The sequence below is a fragment of the Schistocerca nitens genome, chromosome 5 (assembly GCF_023898315.1).
Source record: "Schistocerca nitens isolate TAMUIC-IGC-003100 chromosome 5, iqSchNite1.1, whole genome shotgun sequence".
Taxonomy (NCBI): Eukaryota; Metazoa; Arthropoda; class Insecta; order Orthoptera; family Acrididae; genus Schistocerca; species Schistocerca nitens.
In genome coordinates this window covers 662563087-662578567 of record NC_064618.1, presented here as the reverse complement: position 1 = coordinate 662578567, position 15481 = coordinate 662563087, and the positions used below count along the sequence as shown (strand labels likewise).

The window sequence follows — 15481 nt, the reverse complement described above, 5'->3', positions numbered from 1 at the left end:
GTGTCCGGACCGTTCCCCGGATAGTTACGTTATTTAAGGAAACAGGAAGTGTTCAGCCACATGTGAAACATCAATCACGACAGGCAACAATTGATGATGCTCAAGTAGGTGTTTTAGCTGCTATCGCGGCTAATACGCACATCAGTAGCAGACAAATTGCGCGAGAATCGGGAATCTCCAAAACTTCGATGTTGAGAATGCTACATCAACATCGATTGCATCCGTACCATATTTCTAAGCACCAGGAATTGCATGGCGACGACATTGAACGTCGTGTACAGTTCTTCCACTGGGCACAAGAGAAATTAAGGGACGATGACAGATTTTTTGCACGCGTTCTATTTAGCGACGAAGCGTCATTCACCAACAGCGGTAACGTAAACCGGCATAATATGCACTATTGGGCAACGGAAAATCCACGATGGCTGCGACAAGTGGAACATCAGCGACCTTGGCGGTTTAATGCATGGTGCGGCATTATGGGAGGAAGCATAATTGGCCCCCATTTTATCAATGGCAATCTAAATCGTGCAATTTATGCTGATTTCCTACGTAATGTTCTACCTATGTTACTACAAGATGTTTCACTGAATGACAGACTGGCGATGTATTTCCAACATGATGGATGTCCACCACATAGCTCATATGCGGTTGAAGCGGTATTGAACAGCATATTTCATGACAGGTGGATTGGTCGTCGAAGCACCATACCATGGCCTGCACGTTCACCGGATCTGACGTCCCCGGATTTTTTTCTGTGGGGAATGTTGAAGGATATTTACTATACTGATCCACCGACAACGCCTGACAACATGCGTCAGCGCATTGTGAATGCGTGTGCGAACATTACGGAAGGCGAACTACTCGCTGTTGAGAGGAATGTTGTTACACGTACTTCCAAATGCACTGAGGTTGACGGACATCATTTTGACCATTTATTGCATTAATGTGGTATTTACAGGTAATCACGCTGTAACAGCATGCGTTCACAGAAATGATAAGTTCACAAAGGTACTTGTATCACATTGGAACAACCGAAATAAAATATTCAAACGTACCTACGTTCTGTATTTTAATTTAAAAAAACCTACCTGTTACCAACTGTTCGTCCAAAATTGTGAGCCATATGTTTGTGACTATTACAGCGCCATCTATCACAAAGCTAAAAAAGTGGTCCAACTAAAACATTCATATTTCTTTACGTACTACACGAATGTGTAATAAAAAATGGGGGTTCCTATTTCAAAAAAACGCAGTTGACATCCGTTTGACCTATGGCAGCGCCATCTAGCGGGCCAACCATAGCCCCATCTGGTTTCCCCCTTCAAGCTAGACGAGTTTCGTTCTTTATAGTTTTTTCGTTTGACGCTTATTTCGTGAGATATTTGGCCCGGTCACGATCAGTGGACCACCCTGTATACATACTGTGTATTTGCGAAAAGTAATGGTCCTATAACGCTTGCCTGGGGCTCGCCCTAAGTTACTTTCGTGTTTGAAGGCTTCTCGCCGTTCAGAATCATACGCTGTGTTCTGTTTGCTAGAAACTCTTCACATCCAATCAAAAAGTTGATCTGGTTACCCGTACGGTCATATTTTGCTCATTAGAGGTAGTGCAGACCTACACTGAATGCCTTCCGGAAGTCAAGGAACATAGCATCTACCTGAGCGCCTGTATCTACTGCTTTCTGGGATTCGTGTACGAACAGAGCGAGCAGGGTTTCACACTATAATTGATTCCTGCAAAGGAGATCTTTGGCTCCAGAAATGTCATAATACGTGAGCATAAAACATGTTCCAGAATTCTACAACTGACCTACGTCAGAGATACGGGTCTATAGTTTTGTGTGTCTGTTCGACGATCCTCTTTGAAAATGGGAATGACTTGTGCCTTTTTCCAATTGTCAGGAACCCTTCGCTCCTCCCAACACCTAAGGTACACTTCTGCTAAGAGAGGGGCAAGTCCTTTGCATACTCTATGCGGAAACATGATAGTATTCTGTCGGGTCCAGTGGACAGCCCTCTGTTGAGCGATTACAGTTGCTTGTCTATTCCATGGTCACTTATTTCGATATCAGCCATTTTTTTCGTTCGTGCGACTATTTAAAGGAAGTACTAGAGGAAGACACAGCAGCCTCAGACCCACCATATACAGGAACTTGGACACAAAATCAGTCGTAGCGCCAGTAAGAGAAGGTCAGATCCGTTAACTGTATAGACAGCACCCAACGAATTAAGGAAATGAAGAGATCATCGTTAACAAGAATTAAGTTACGAACTATACAAACTGGAAGGAAAAAAGTTGTAGGTTGCGAACTTCATCACAATCAGAGCGCACAGAAGAAGACACTAGTAGGATTCCACAGGTTGACCAATATAAAACCGAACCGAGAACGTAATCGCTGTAGAATCTGTAGATTACGTTTGAATGAAATTTATGAATGAATAGTTGTTTCAGTTATGCGTTTCTTAACATTAGTGCTTTTATTATCATTATTGTAGCAAAAGTCTTGCTCGATGATCACTGGACATCGACGTTGTGACAACCTATATGCCAACTGAAGACAGGATGAAGCTGTGTGCTCGAATGATTATATTGAGAGTTGTCTCACACAAAACTTTGTTGTCAATTTTGGTGATTGCTCTTTCATTGTTCACCTTCAGTTCATCAATATTTTGGGGATTACCTGCCTGAATCTTTCCTATGAGTAGCCCCAAAGGAAAAAATTGCAAGTAGACGATTCTGGGAACGTGGAGGTCACAGTCTACTGCCTACAACTCGTTCATTTGTGAAAGCTGCATAAACGCCATTCGGCAAATCGTTTGATTTATGACACGTAGCTCCGCCTTGTTGAAAGAAGCTGCACTATTTTTCATTATGAGTTAACTGCGCATATAATTTTTCGAAAATTGTGAGGTAAACTTGTGTATTGTCAGTTCGGTCAAAAAATGTTGGTCCCATTATACGATTCCCGGAGACGGCACACCAAACACCCATTTTCTCATCATGAAGTGGACGCTCGAATACCTCTCGAGGATTCCTCGGTGTCCAAATCCCAGTATTCTGCGAAGTAACATAGCTGGACAAATGAACTTAAGTCACGTGTAGCATTAAATACGACATCATGTCTGTCTGTCCACTAACAACGTTTCCAGAAGCCAGGTGTCATAATCAGTTTCGGTTTTTCTGTCTCCTTCAGCTGTTGCACAGGTTTAGCGCGGTGTAGTTGCAATTTTAATTCGAGAAGAGTTTTACGACAGGATGTGTATTTAGCGACATACTGCTATGATAACTCACATAGTGATTTTTTCTGGACTAGCAGTAATCCTCGTTTCAATATTGGCAATGGCCTGTGCAATCATAAAATAAATTTGCAGTGTCGTTTTACGTTTCAAACTGTATCTGATGTACGACATTTTTAACTAAATCGTATATGCTGCTTTGTGCTGAGATATCGGCATCTGGAAATTTTTCTACGAACACTTGACATGCGCGTTTCATCGAATGGTTAAGGACGACTACAGACCTGAAATACTGGGTGTTTGAGAATTCCCGTGACAAGCTTATAGAACTTGTAGGCGCGAGTGAATACGAAATGTTTTGAATAGGAAACAGTGTGACGCTTTCAATCCAGACGTGTAAAGCGTCCACGTCTGCTGAGGGAAGGAGAAAATTCTCAGAGGTGCTTGTCCTGGTATGCAGTAGGCTTGACAAGATGACGCGTACTACGTCAGCTAGGTACCTGATGTCACTTAACGTCTGGCTTACTACGAGACCTGCAAGTGCGGTTTTGAGACGTCTCAGCAGACGATAAAGTGAAATATCTAGCTGCGTGGCCACCGCGATATGGACTAATTCTTGCAGGGTCATATGCAAAGTTTATTTTCCGAGACTCCTGTAGAGACAGAGGAAGATCTGCTGGCACGAGTTGTGGCCACTGCAGTAGAAACTGAAGAGATCACGTGGGATGGAGAGTGTATACCAGAACACGCTTTGTAGGTACTGTGTCTATAACAAAGCTGTTGGTCGCCACATCGAGGCGCTTTTGTAATGCATCAGTACTGTTCTATTCGTACACAGTATGCCGAGTTCGTTTTTGTTTTAGAATAATGTAAACACGTAATGTTTAAATGTTAGTACACTACTGTCCATTAAAATTTCTACTCCAAGAAGAAATGCAGATGATAAACGGGTATTCATTGGACAAATATATTATACTAGAACTGACATGTGAATACATTTTCACGCAATTTGGGTGCATAGATCCTGAGAAATCAGAACCCAGAACAACCACCTCTGGCCGTAATACCGGCCTTGATACGCCTGGGCATTGAGTCAAACAGAGCTTGGATGGCGTGTACAGGTACAGCTGCCCATACAGCTTCAACACGATACCACAATTCATCAAGGGTAGTGACTGGCGTATTGTGACGAGCCAATTGCTCGGCCACCATTGACCACACGTTTTCAATTGGTGAGAGGTCTGGAGAATGTGCTGGCCAGGGCAGCAATAAAACATTTTCTGTATCCAGAAAGGCCCGTATAGGACCTGCAACATGCTGTCGTGCCTTATCCTGCTGAAATGTAGGGTTTCGCAGGGATCGAATGAAGGGTAGAGCCACGGGTCGTAACACATCTGAAATGGAACGTCCACTGTTCAAAGTGCCGTTAGTACGAACAAGAGGTGACCGAGACGTGTAACCAATGGCACATCATACCATCACGCCGGGTGATACGCCAGTATGGCGATGACGAATACACGCTTCCAATGTGCGTTCACCGCGATGTCGCCAAATACGGATGCAACCATCATGACGCTGTAAACAGAACCTGGATTCATCCGAAAAACTGACGTTTTGCCATTCGTGCACCCACGTTCGTCGTTGAGTACACCATCAAATGCGCTCCTGTCTGTCATGCAGCGTCAAGGGTAGCCGCAGCCATGGTCTCCGAGCTGATAGTCCATGCTGCTGCAAACGTCGTCGAACTGTTCGTGCAGATGGTTGTCGTCTTGCAAACGTTCCAATCTGTTGACTCAGGGATCGAGACGTGGCTGCACGATCCGTTACAGCCATGCGGATAAGATGCCTGTCATCTTGACAGCTAGTGATACGAGGCCGTTGGGACCCAGCACGGCGTTCCGTATTACCCACCGATTCTTTATTCTGCTAACAGTCATTGGATCTCGACCAACGCGAGCCGCAATGTCGCGATACGATAAACCGCAATCGCGATAGGCTACAATCCGACCTTTATCAAAGTCGGAAACGTGATGGTACGCATTTCTCTTCCTTACACGAGGCATCACAACGACGTTTCACCAGGCAACGCCGGTCAACAGCCGTTTGTGTATGAGAAATCGGTTGGAAACTTTCCTCATGTCAGCACCGTGTAGGTGTCGCCACCGGCGCCAACCTTGTGTGAATGGTCTGAAAAGCTAACCATTTGCATATCACAGCATCTTCTTCCAGTCGGTTAAATTTCACGTCTGTAGCACGTCATCTTCGTGGTGTAGCAATTTTAATGGCCGGTAGTGTAGAAAGAAATGTGCTTAAGTGATGAATGGAGGTTTGCTTTGTTTCCTTTCGAGCCGTTACGTAATGGTTGTATTGCGTCACCCCTAGTTCAGCCCTTCAAACCGAAGTTGGTGAGTTAAACATCTGAACCGAAACTACCCTAGAAAGGAAACGATACGTTTCCGGACATTGGTTTCCATTGAAAACATTATGTACTCACTTCCGTGTGCCAGTCCTAAAAGTATATAACGGGAATTTCCGAACACCCTGTATAGCTACCCTCTTCCGGATTTTGAGTAACGCACTCTACGCAAGTACAACTGATCTCACAACATTGCACTGCAATGAAATGTGTACTTCACTGTAACCATCTGACGAACGGGGGCAATAGTCAGTAGTTAACATGTATGTAGTGGTGGTGGGGGGGGGGGGGTGGTTAGTGTTTAACGTCCCGTCGACAACGAGGTCATTAGAGACGGAGCGCAAGCTCGGGTTAGGGAAGGATTGGGAAGGAAATCGGCCGTGCCCTTTCAAAGGAACCATCCCGGCATTTGCCTGAAACGATTTAGGGAAATCACGGAAAACCTAAATCAGGATGGCCGGAGACGGGATTGAACCGTCGTCCTCCCGAATGCGAGTCCAGTGCGCTAACCACTGCGCCACCTCGCTCGGTATGTATGTAGTGTCGCGCTACTTGTGTAAGAGTCCTTCGTAAATAGTGTTGGTAGCGGCGTCATTACGGTGCCGGTTTCATGTTGTCTATTCCATTCAGTGTAATGAAACACAGCACGTCCGGTGCTGTGGCACGGATCTGAGCTGACCCTCCCGTGGTTGCGTAAGGCGGCGCAGCACGGCACGCGCGTGACCGTGGCGGCCGAGTCACGGGCGCATGATGCGATAGCCCGTCGCTTACGTAAGCGCCCACACAGGACCCAGGACCCGGTTCCGCCCGCGGCCGCTGCCCACTACACTTCCGATCCACCGGCGGCGGTCTCCCTCCAACGCGTCTCGAGACGTGGCTTTCGAAGTAGGGCACAGGTGAAGAAACTCACCAAGTGCACCGAGCGTGACAAAACAACGGAAGAAGTATTCTTTGGTTATCGGACAGAGTCAAGCCTGGCTTCATTGAGGTTCCTACTAATCTCCTAAAGATAACGGGTACAAATCCGTTGAAACGCTGATTCCATACGACTTACCCGCTCAGTTGACAGCACGAGAGAATTTCGAGTAGGTGATGCGCAGATGTCGTTTTTGGAAGCTGGACTGCAACACAAGATCAATTCGTTTTTTATACACTACTGGCCATTAAAATTGCTACACCACGAAGATGACGTGCTACAGATGCGAAATTTAACCGACAGGAAGAAGATGCTGTGATATGCAAATGATTAGCTTTTCAGAGCATTCACACAAGGTTAGCGCCGGTGGCAACACCTACAACGTGCTGACATGGGGGAAGTTTCCAACCGATTTCTCATACACAAACAGCAGTTGACCGGCGTCGCCTGGTGCAACGGTGTTATGATGTCACGTGTAAGAAGGAGAAATGCGTACCCATCACGTTTCCGACTCTGATAAAGGTCGGATTGTAGCCTATCGCGATTGCGGTTTACCGTATCGCGACATTGCTGCTCGCGTTGATCGAGATCCAATGACTGTTAGCAGAATAAAGAATCGGTGGGTTCGGGATGGTAATACGGAACGCCATGATTGATCCCAACGGCCTCGTATCACTGACAGTCGAGATGACAGGCGTCTTATCCGCATAGCTGTAACGGATCGTGCAGCCACGTCTCGATCACTGAGTCAACAGACGGGGACGTTTGCAAGACAACAACCATCTGCACGAACAGTTCGACGACGTTTGCAGCAGCATAGACTATCAGCTCGGAGACCATGACTGCGGTTACCCTTGACGCTGCATCACAGGCAGGAGCGCCTGCGATGGTGTACTCGACGACGAACCTTGCTGCACGAATGCAAAACGTCATTTTCTCGGATGAATCCATGTTCTGTTTACAGCATCATGATGGTCGCATCCGTGGTGGGCGACATCGCGGTGAACGCACATAGGAAGCATGTATTCGTCAGCGCCATACTGGCGTATCACCCGGCGTGATGGTATGGGGTGCCATTGGTTACACGTCTCGCTCACCTCTTGTTCGCATTGACGGCACTTCGAATAGTGGACGTTACATTTCAGATGTGTTATGACCCGTGGCTTTACCCTTCATTCGATCCCCGTGAAACCCTACATTTAAGCAGGATAATGCACGACCGCATGTTGCAGGTCTGGTACGGCCTTTCTGCACACAGAAATGTTTCGACTGCTGCCCTGGCCAGCACATTCTCCAGATCTCTCACCAATTGAAAACGTCTGGTCAATGGTGACCGAGTAACTGACTCGTCACAATACGCCAGTCACTCTTCTTGATGAATTGTGGTATCGTGCTGAGGCTGCATGGACAGCTGTACCTGTACAAGCCATCCAAACTCTGTTTGACTCAATGCCCGGGCGTATCAAGGCCGTTATTACGGCCAGAGGTGGTTGTTCTGGGTACCAATTTCTCGAGATCTATGCACCCAAATTGGGTGAAAATGTAATCACACGTCAGTTCTTGTGTAGTATATTTGTCCAATGAATACCCGTTTATCATTTTCATTTCTTCTTGGTGTAGCAATTTTAATCGCCAGTAGTGTATTTTGTTTTGAGAGAACGACATGGTGACGGACGAAAATTTGCTCAAATTCATGATTTTTTTTCTCTGTACTGGAATGTAGTAGACAAATGGGGTTTGATGCAATGAATAAAACACACTGTGAAGTTTTTATTGACTTTTTTATAGAAAAATATTAATATTTCCACTGCGTAGTTGGCATTTTCCCGAGGCAACTCTGAAAGGTGTCAGATCGATGGCTGTCGGTGTAACTCCGGTTGAAACGTATCAACCTGATCTTTAACACATGTAATTTTAGTTCATTGTAGGGATTAGAAAAAAAAAGAAATAGAAAAAAAAACTTCTTAGCACGATTACAGACATTTAAAAAAAATGGCGTGTTTTGGACACCTCTTTTTTGGCCGAAAGAAATACTGAATATAAACATAAAAAAGTCTGCTACGATGAACTGAAGAGACTTCATTTTGCTTCAAGGGAGACAAAAGATCATTAAAACCGGATGAAAATTGTAGCGTGGGCGATGACAAGCATGCCGAAAAACGTGGTTTTGAGAAAAATGCATTTAACAAAAATGGTTCAAATGGCTTTGAGCACTATGGGACTTAACTTCTGAAGTCATCAGTCCCCTAGAACTTAGATCTACTTAAACCTAACTAACCTAAGGCCATCACACACATCCATGCCCGAGGCAGGATTCGAACCTGCTACCGTAGCGGTCGCGCGGTTCCAGACTGTAGCGCCTAAAACCGCTCGGCCACTCCAGCCCGCATGCATTTAACGCTTCCAAGTATTTTTCATATAAAAGAAGGGACAAAGCTCGAAACTTAACGCATATCATCGATACCTGGTCCCTAATAACTATCGCCCCGGCCAGTGGATGGCCACTGTCTGCTACTTTGACCTGGCATGTCCTGATTTTCGTCCTCAAAGCCCGTTTCATCGCTGAGCGCATCGACGCTGACGTCTCTATCTTCACAGAATCGGCGCATTCCATTGCCGATTTTGATTTAAAGGCATTTGTCACGTGCATTAATGCCGTATTATCTACACTGTGTAGATAGATATACGGGCAAATCTGAAACAATGTTGGCAATTTCACTTCGGCTGGATGTTATTTTTGGAGAGTATCTCCAAATGAGATTGTTGAAACTTTCGTTCACATTTTGAATGAAACCGCCCAAACAACGCTCAGCGAATCAGGTTAGCTTTAACCCTAAACATCTCACGGACGCAACGAAGGGAGCGTGAGTGCGAAACCGGTTCTCTAACGCCGAGGCGCGCCACGAACGCTCGGTTTCAAATGTCCACAGAATCGGTTTTTGGAGTTCTCGCGTAATATTTTGATTAATAACTCTTCAATGTATATACATTCAAAATACATAACAAAACATTTCGAGTTTTTTCAACCATCACCCTGTTGTTCGCCCTTAGGAGACAGCACGTGCAGGTTGTCCATAATTAATGTTCCAGTTTTTAAGCGCTTTAGAAAAAGAAACACTGCTCAGAATGAAGTCAGATTTGAACAGCATATTTTTGACACATGGGGAATATTGATGGAACAAAAAAAGGTTAATGAAGATTTTTACCATTAGAGCCTCTTAACGTAAATTAACGTACATGAATCGCAATACGACGGCTATGGTTTGAGTTGCGAATTACACCATCCGTACAGTTCAACGTGCATGATTGCGCAAGTTCGGCAGTCAACATTATGGTACTCCTAGGTACGTAAGCCCATACACCACGGCAGCCGCGTACCACTCCAGATCAAAAAAATCGCTTTTCAGTTGTCATGCGGTCAAAAGCCGCATAAAAAGCAAAATGACAACTTCTTTAACTGTTCTGGGGCCAAAAACCGGATGAAAAGCCAAATGACATCGGTTTTTGTTCTGTGGCCAACAGTCGCATAAAAAGCAAAATGGTATCGGTATCGCATTATCGTGAAACTGGCGCAAAGCATGTTTAGCATGCTGTCCACCGTTTTCTGCCACAAGCTGAAATCGAGAAACAGCATGTTCCACAACAGTTCGGTGGGTGTCGGGGAGGGTGGTGGGTGAGGGGGTCGGGGGTGGGGGTGGGGGGGAAGAGTTGGGTCACGTTCAGAATGCGTTGCGCAGCGCGTGGTTTCAGTTCAGCCACGTTCGTCATTAGAACACTGAACACAGCATACTTCAGACAATCCCACAGCCAGGGGTCACATGGATTAAGATCAGATGATCTGGACGACTAGGATGTAGGGAAATGACGGCTGATAATTCCAGCATTTCCGAAATGCCTGTGCAGCAACCGCTTCACTGGCTATACAATCTGCGGAGAAGCGCCATCTTGCATAAAAATGATACTACCCACACGTCTACGCTCTTGGAATGATGTTGGTGCGCAAAAGAGTCTCGGCGTTTCCCAGTGACGCCACAGCTAACAGGACCTGGAGAACTCATCTACGGCACTACGACATATGATGCTGTCAATCCGCACCACGCAGTCATCTTTGCAGAGCGAAGTGGTGCTGGTTGATGTGCGTGTGGATTTTCCGTTGTCCATATTCTGCAGTTATGCGTATTGACATGTGCTTGGAGACGGAAATGGGTTTCGTCTGTCCACAGAATGTTCCATGGCCATTCGTTGTCCACTTTCACGCGTGCAGGTAATTCCCCCTGCGTCAAAAATACCCTGTTCAAATTTGACGTCATCCTTAACAGTGATTCCTTTACTATAGAGTTTTGTAACTGGAACTAAAATTTGCACACCCTGCGCACATGATAAGCTTATGCAAGGTGTTTCAAAATTCCTATTACAGACTTCTAGAGGTTGTAGGGAGGACTTAGGACATGAAGTTCTGATAAGGAAATGTACTGTCTGATTACAGATTGAATCGCTTTCAAATGGCCCGCTTCAAGGTACGGACACAGCGAAGACAATGATCTCTGACCTATGTGTTCTACAAGAACCTATGGCATGGGCAACTTTTAGGGTACTTGTCGCCGGGTGTTCTTCTCCGTGACGAAGGACGTTCTATTCAAAGTCGCGAGAGTACGGCGCGTCCGTACAGCAGCACAATCAACGCTCCCAGTTGCGAACGTACCAGATTCTCGCTGTCGTAGTCGGACCAAACTGGTATGTGATGCCATAATTTTACAACAGGGACTGACGACGTCTCCCTTTTCTCATTTTTTGGTGCGTACCGTGAGGTGGGAGATTTCAGAATGATTCTATATTCAAACTTCTCTTATATATAAACGTCACATTCCTGGATATGGGTTCCTTAACTAAACATTATGTATTATGTCCCCTCTACAACTCCAAGAAGCATATAAAAGGAACTGTGAAACACCCTTTAGCATGACTTACTGGCACAACCGTCACTTTAGGGCTTGCTCCACGATGTTAAGCCAGGCATTCGGGGATGATGAAGAAGGGAAGATGAATCAATTTGTGGTAACGAAATTCTTATCCAGAAACGATACATAACCAGTCGAATGTTAAGAAGCCAAGATTACACTTTCATCGCAATACGAGGACCTGTGAATCTTTAAATGTGCAATGTAATCAATTTATCATGGATGTCCTTCGTAATACTGTAGGTTACGCAAACGCAACTTGCATATAATTACTCATCATAAAGAGTTTGGACAGGATGCACTTCAAGTGGCGTCAGATACACAGTGATACACGAACGGAACTGGTGTGAAGCTTTGCAAAACTGCCATCTGTATTTATAGGTTGAACTCAACACTCGATTACCTAGTGAAATAGCTTTCTGGCCAGTTACAGAATTAACAGGCACGATTTTGTTGTGTAAGAATGCAGAGTCACGCGGTTGTATCGATGAATAAACGTCCTCTGGTTCCAGCTGCGTCAAGTGGTTAAAAAGCCAGGAATTTTCGACCAAGCACTCCATGGCCATTGTCAAGGGGAATGGTAGTTAATGGACTGTTAGTACGCCCTTACACACTGTTGAGACAGACGTTATAGGACAGCGAAATGCCAATATACAGATGGCGGTGCACTAGGTATAAAAGGGCAGTGGATTGGCGGGGCTGTTACTTCTACTCAGGTGACTCATGTGAAACGGTTTCTGACGTGATTACGGCCGCACGATGGGAACTAACAGACTTCGAACACGGAATGGTAGTTGGAGCTAGACGCTTGGGACATCCCATTTTAGAAATCGTTAGGAAATTCAGTACTTCGAAATCCACGTCGTCAAGCGCATGCCAAGAATACCAAATTTAGGCATTACCGATGACACGCAGTGGCCGACGGTCTTCACTTAACGACCGCATGCATAGAGTTATCAGTCCCAACATAGGAGTAACACTTCGTGAAATAATCGCCGAAATCAATGTGAAAAGTATCCGTTAGAAAAGTGTGGTGAAATCTGGCGTTAATTGACTATGGCAGTTGACGACCGACGCGAGTGCCTTAGCTAACAACACGACATCGCATACAGTGCATCTCCTGGGCTCTTGACTACATCTTTCTGACGCTAGACGACTAGAAAACTGTGGCCTGGTCAGGTGAGTCCCGATTTCAGTTGGTAAGAGCAGATGGTGGGTTTCGAGTGTGGCGCAGACTCCACGAAGCCATATGGCCAAATTGTCAGCAAGGCACTGTGCATGCGGGTGGAAGCTTCATAATTGTGTAGGCTGTGTTTACATGGAATGGAGTGGGTCCTCTGGTCCACCTGAACCCATCATTGACTGGCCATTTGTAGCCATTCATGGGCTTCAAGTTCCCAAACAACGATATCACGTAAGTGGTCGGAATTTTTTCGCGACTGGCATGGAGAACAATCTGGACAGTTCGGGCGAATGCTTTGACCACCCAGATCGTCCGATAAGAAACCCATCGAACATTCATGGGACATAATTGAAAGGTCAGATCGTGCACAAAATACTGCAACGGCATCACGTTCGCACCTATCGACGGCTATAGAGGCAGCGGGGCTCAGTATTTCTGTAGCAGACTTACAATAACTTGTTGAGTTCATACCATGTCGAGCTGCTGCGCTGCACCTGGCGAAAGGAGGTCCAGCACCATATTAGGAGGTTGCCAATGATTTTTGCCACCTCAGTGTGTACTATAGCTGCCGAGTGTGTCATCATGGTGCTCACGGCATCGCATTATGTGGGCATTCGTTGACTCGGTGTTCGCTGCTCACACTTCAACCACATGATCGCTGCATCCGACGCCGTGCTCAGCTGCAGATCGCCGTCCCTATCAAGGGTGTTATCGATGATTTTTATTTCAATGGTTTCTATTAATTACACATTTCCAGAAGCGGTTAGTGGGTGTCAGGACAGAGGTTTCCTCACATTTGATAAGTCGACTGTTTTCCAGCACTAATTAAAGCGAATTTTTTGGGGTAGCGCAGCTGATAAAATCTCTCGTGCTCTTCCCCGCGCTGTTCTACAGTACGCCCTGTTGTCCGACGTTAAGACTAGACATACTTGCAAGGAATCTTGCAAACCTCGGTTGTTCTCAGACATGTTACACCTTTAACTAGGCTCAGTAATTGTCGGATTTTGTCAAAGACCTGATGATAAATTTGATTTCGTGTTATTTCAGCAAGCGAGTTATCTCGCCTGAGATGCGTCCACAGAAGAAAAAAATGCAAGTTTCTTTTCCTGCTATTCGTCGACAGTTTTTTGTTATTCTTGCTTGAGATAACTTCATTTATTTGATGAACGTTACAGCCTTTGTCCCTGAAGACCTTGCGTAGGTGGCTCGCATGCGACACGACACACTGCCTGGCAGACACAATTAAGCACCCAGAAGGGGAGCAGGAAACGAAATGAAACTTCATGAGTTGAGAGGATATGTAACCTCACTGCAGAAGAACTTTGCAGTTTTAGCTCACCTGTCGGTATGACGTTGCACCCCGTCTGCCCTGTACGCATCCACTCATAAAAGGGTGTCAAAAGCCGTTTTATCCTCTTCGGGGCGAGTTGGCCCATAACTGTTGTATCTGATCCTTGACCTCCTGAATACTGGCAATGAGACTGAGTTAACGCCCTAGCTGCTCCCACAAATCTGGGACAGGTCTAGGGATCTTGCTGGACACGGCAGTACATCAACATCACACAGAGATGTCTTAGAAGCGCGGGCGAAGCGTGCAGAACGCTGTTCTGTTGAATAATGGCTTCGCGATGCTGTCACATGACAGGTTGCACATGAGGACGCAGGATGTCCGTGCCGCACAGATGTGTCAGCAGAGTTCCCTCTAACACTACAACACGTGACCTGAAGTTATTTCCAAAGATTCCCCACACCATGAAGACAGGAGTAACACCACTATGGTTCTCCTAAACACTGTAAGAAGGGCCTCGGCCCAGGTAGCAGCAAACCTGCAGACGATGATCATTCGAGGAAGCGAAGAACCGCGAGTCACTGCTGAACATAATGCAACACCATTCATCAGCAGTCTGTGCTTCCCAGTCACGGCACCACTCCAAAGGCAGACGTTTGTATTGTGCTGTTAATGACAGCCTACGCATGGCTAGGTAATCCACGAGGACGGCTGCGCTAGTCCCCGACCAATCATGTGGGATGACCCAGATGCTGCAGGGAGACCATTACTTGTTCTCGGATGGCAAGAGCAGATGTGAAGGGCTTACTAGGTGCTTCATGCACAATACGACGATCTTCCCGTGCGATGGTCAGATGTGGTCGACCAGAACCTTGACTACGATTGTGCCTACCCTCACGTTCCCATGCAGTACAACATCGGGCCACTGCCACATCCGAATGGACCACAAATCTGTCTGTTACACTATTAGACCAGCCGGCCGAATGGAGATCCACAAAGAGGCCCATTTCAAACTGTGTCAAGTGCTGATAACGCTGTCTCACAACAGTGCTCCACAGTGCTCACTCAACATCTGACGCTGTTCATGCCCCTTATGTACTCTACGAGACCTGGTAACACCGCTGAACACGACCACCGCTAAAGCGCACTCATGGCTACTTAACGTGCCACAGAGACTTGCACTTACATACCCCACAATGATGTGTATACATACGAAGCTGTAGTGATATCCAGCCATGTGTTCTGTGTTCTTCCCTTTCTTTGTCGGATATTGTAGTTGTAGAAATGGCATACTACAATAGACCTTCGCGAGAAAATGGAGAGACAGAATGAAGTTGCCAGTCGTTTATTAGACTAGAGGTGGAATCATACACATTAAACTTAGAATGAATATTGTCAGAATGATGGTGTGCGAGTAGTACTATCAACAACAGTGGTGGTCAGTGTGTCATTCTTGCGCTATGCAGGAGATTGGTGAATA

The 15481-nt window shown here is 45.9% G+C and overlaps 1 protein-coding gene and 1 non-coding gene across 2 annotated transcripts in view; one reads left to right on the top strand and one right to left on the bottom strand.

Annotated features, from left to right (window-relative positions):
* LOC126259745 (uncharacterized) overlaps positions 1–15481 on the top strand; it is a 333725-nt gene that overhangs the window by 242884 nt on the left and 75360 nt on the right. The gene's annotated exons all lie outside the window — the stretch shown is intronic.
* Trnaa-cgc (transfer RNA alanine (anticodon CGC)) lies at positions 6111–6183 on the bottom strand. Its single transcript has one exon. It is a non-coding gene; the product is annotated as a tRNA-Ala (tRNA).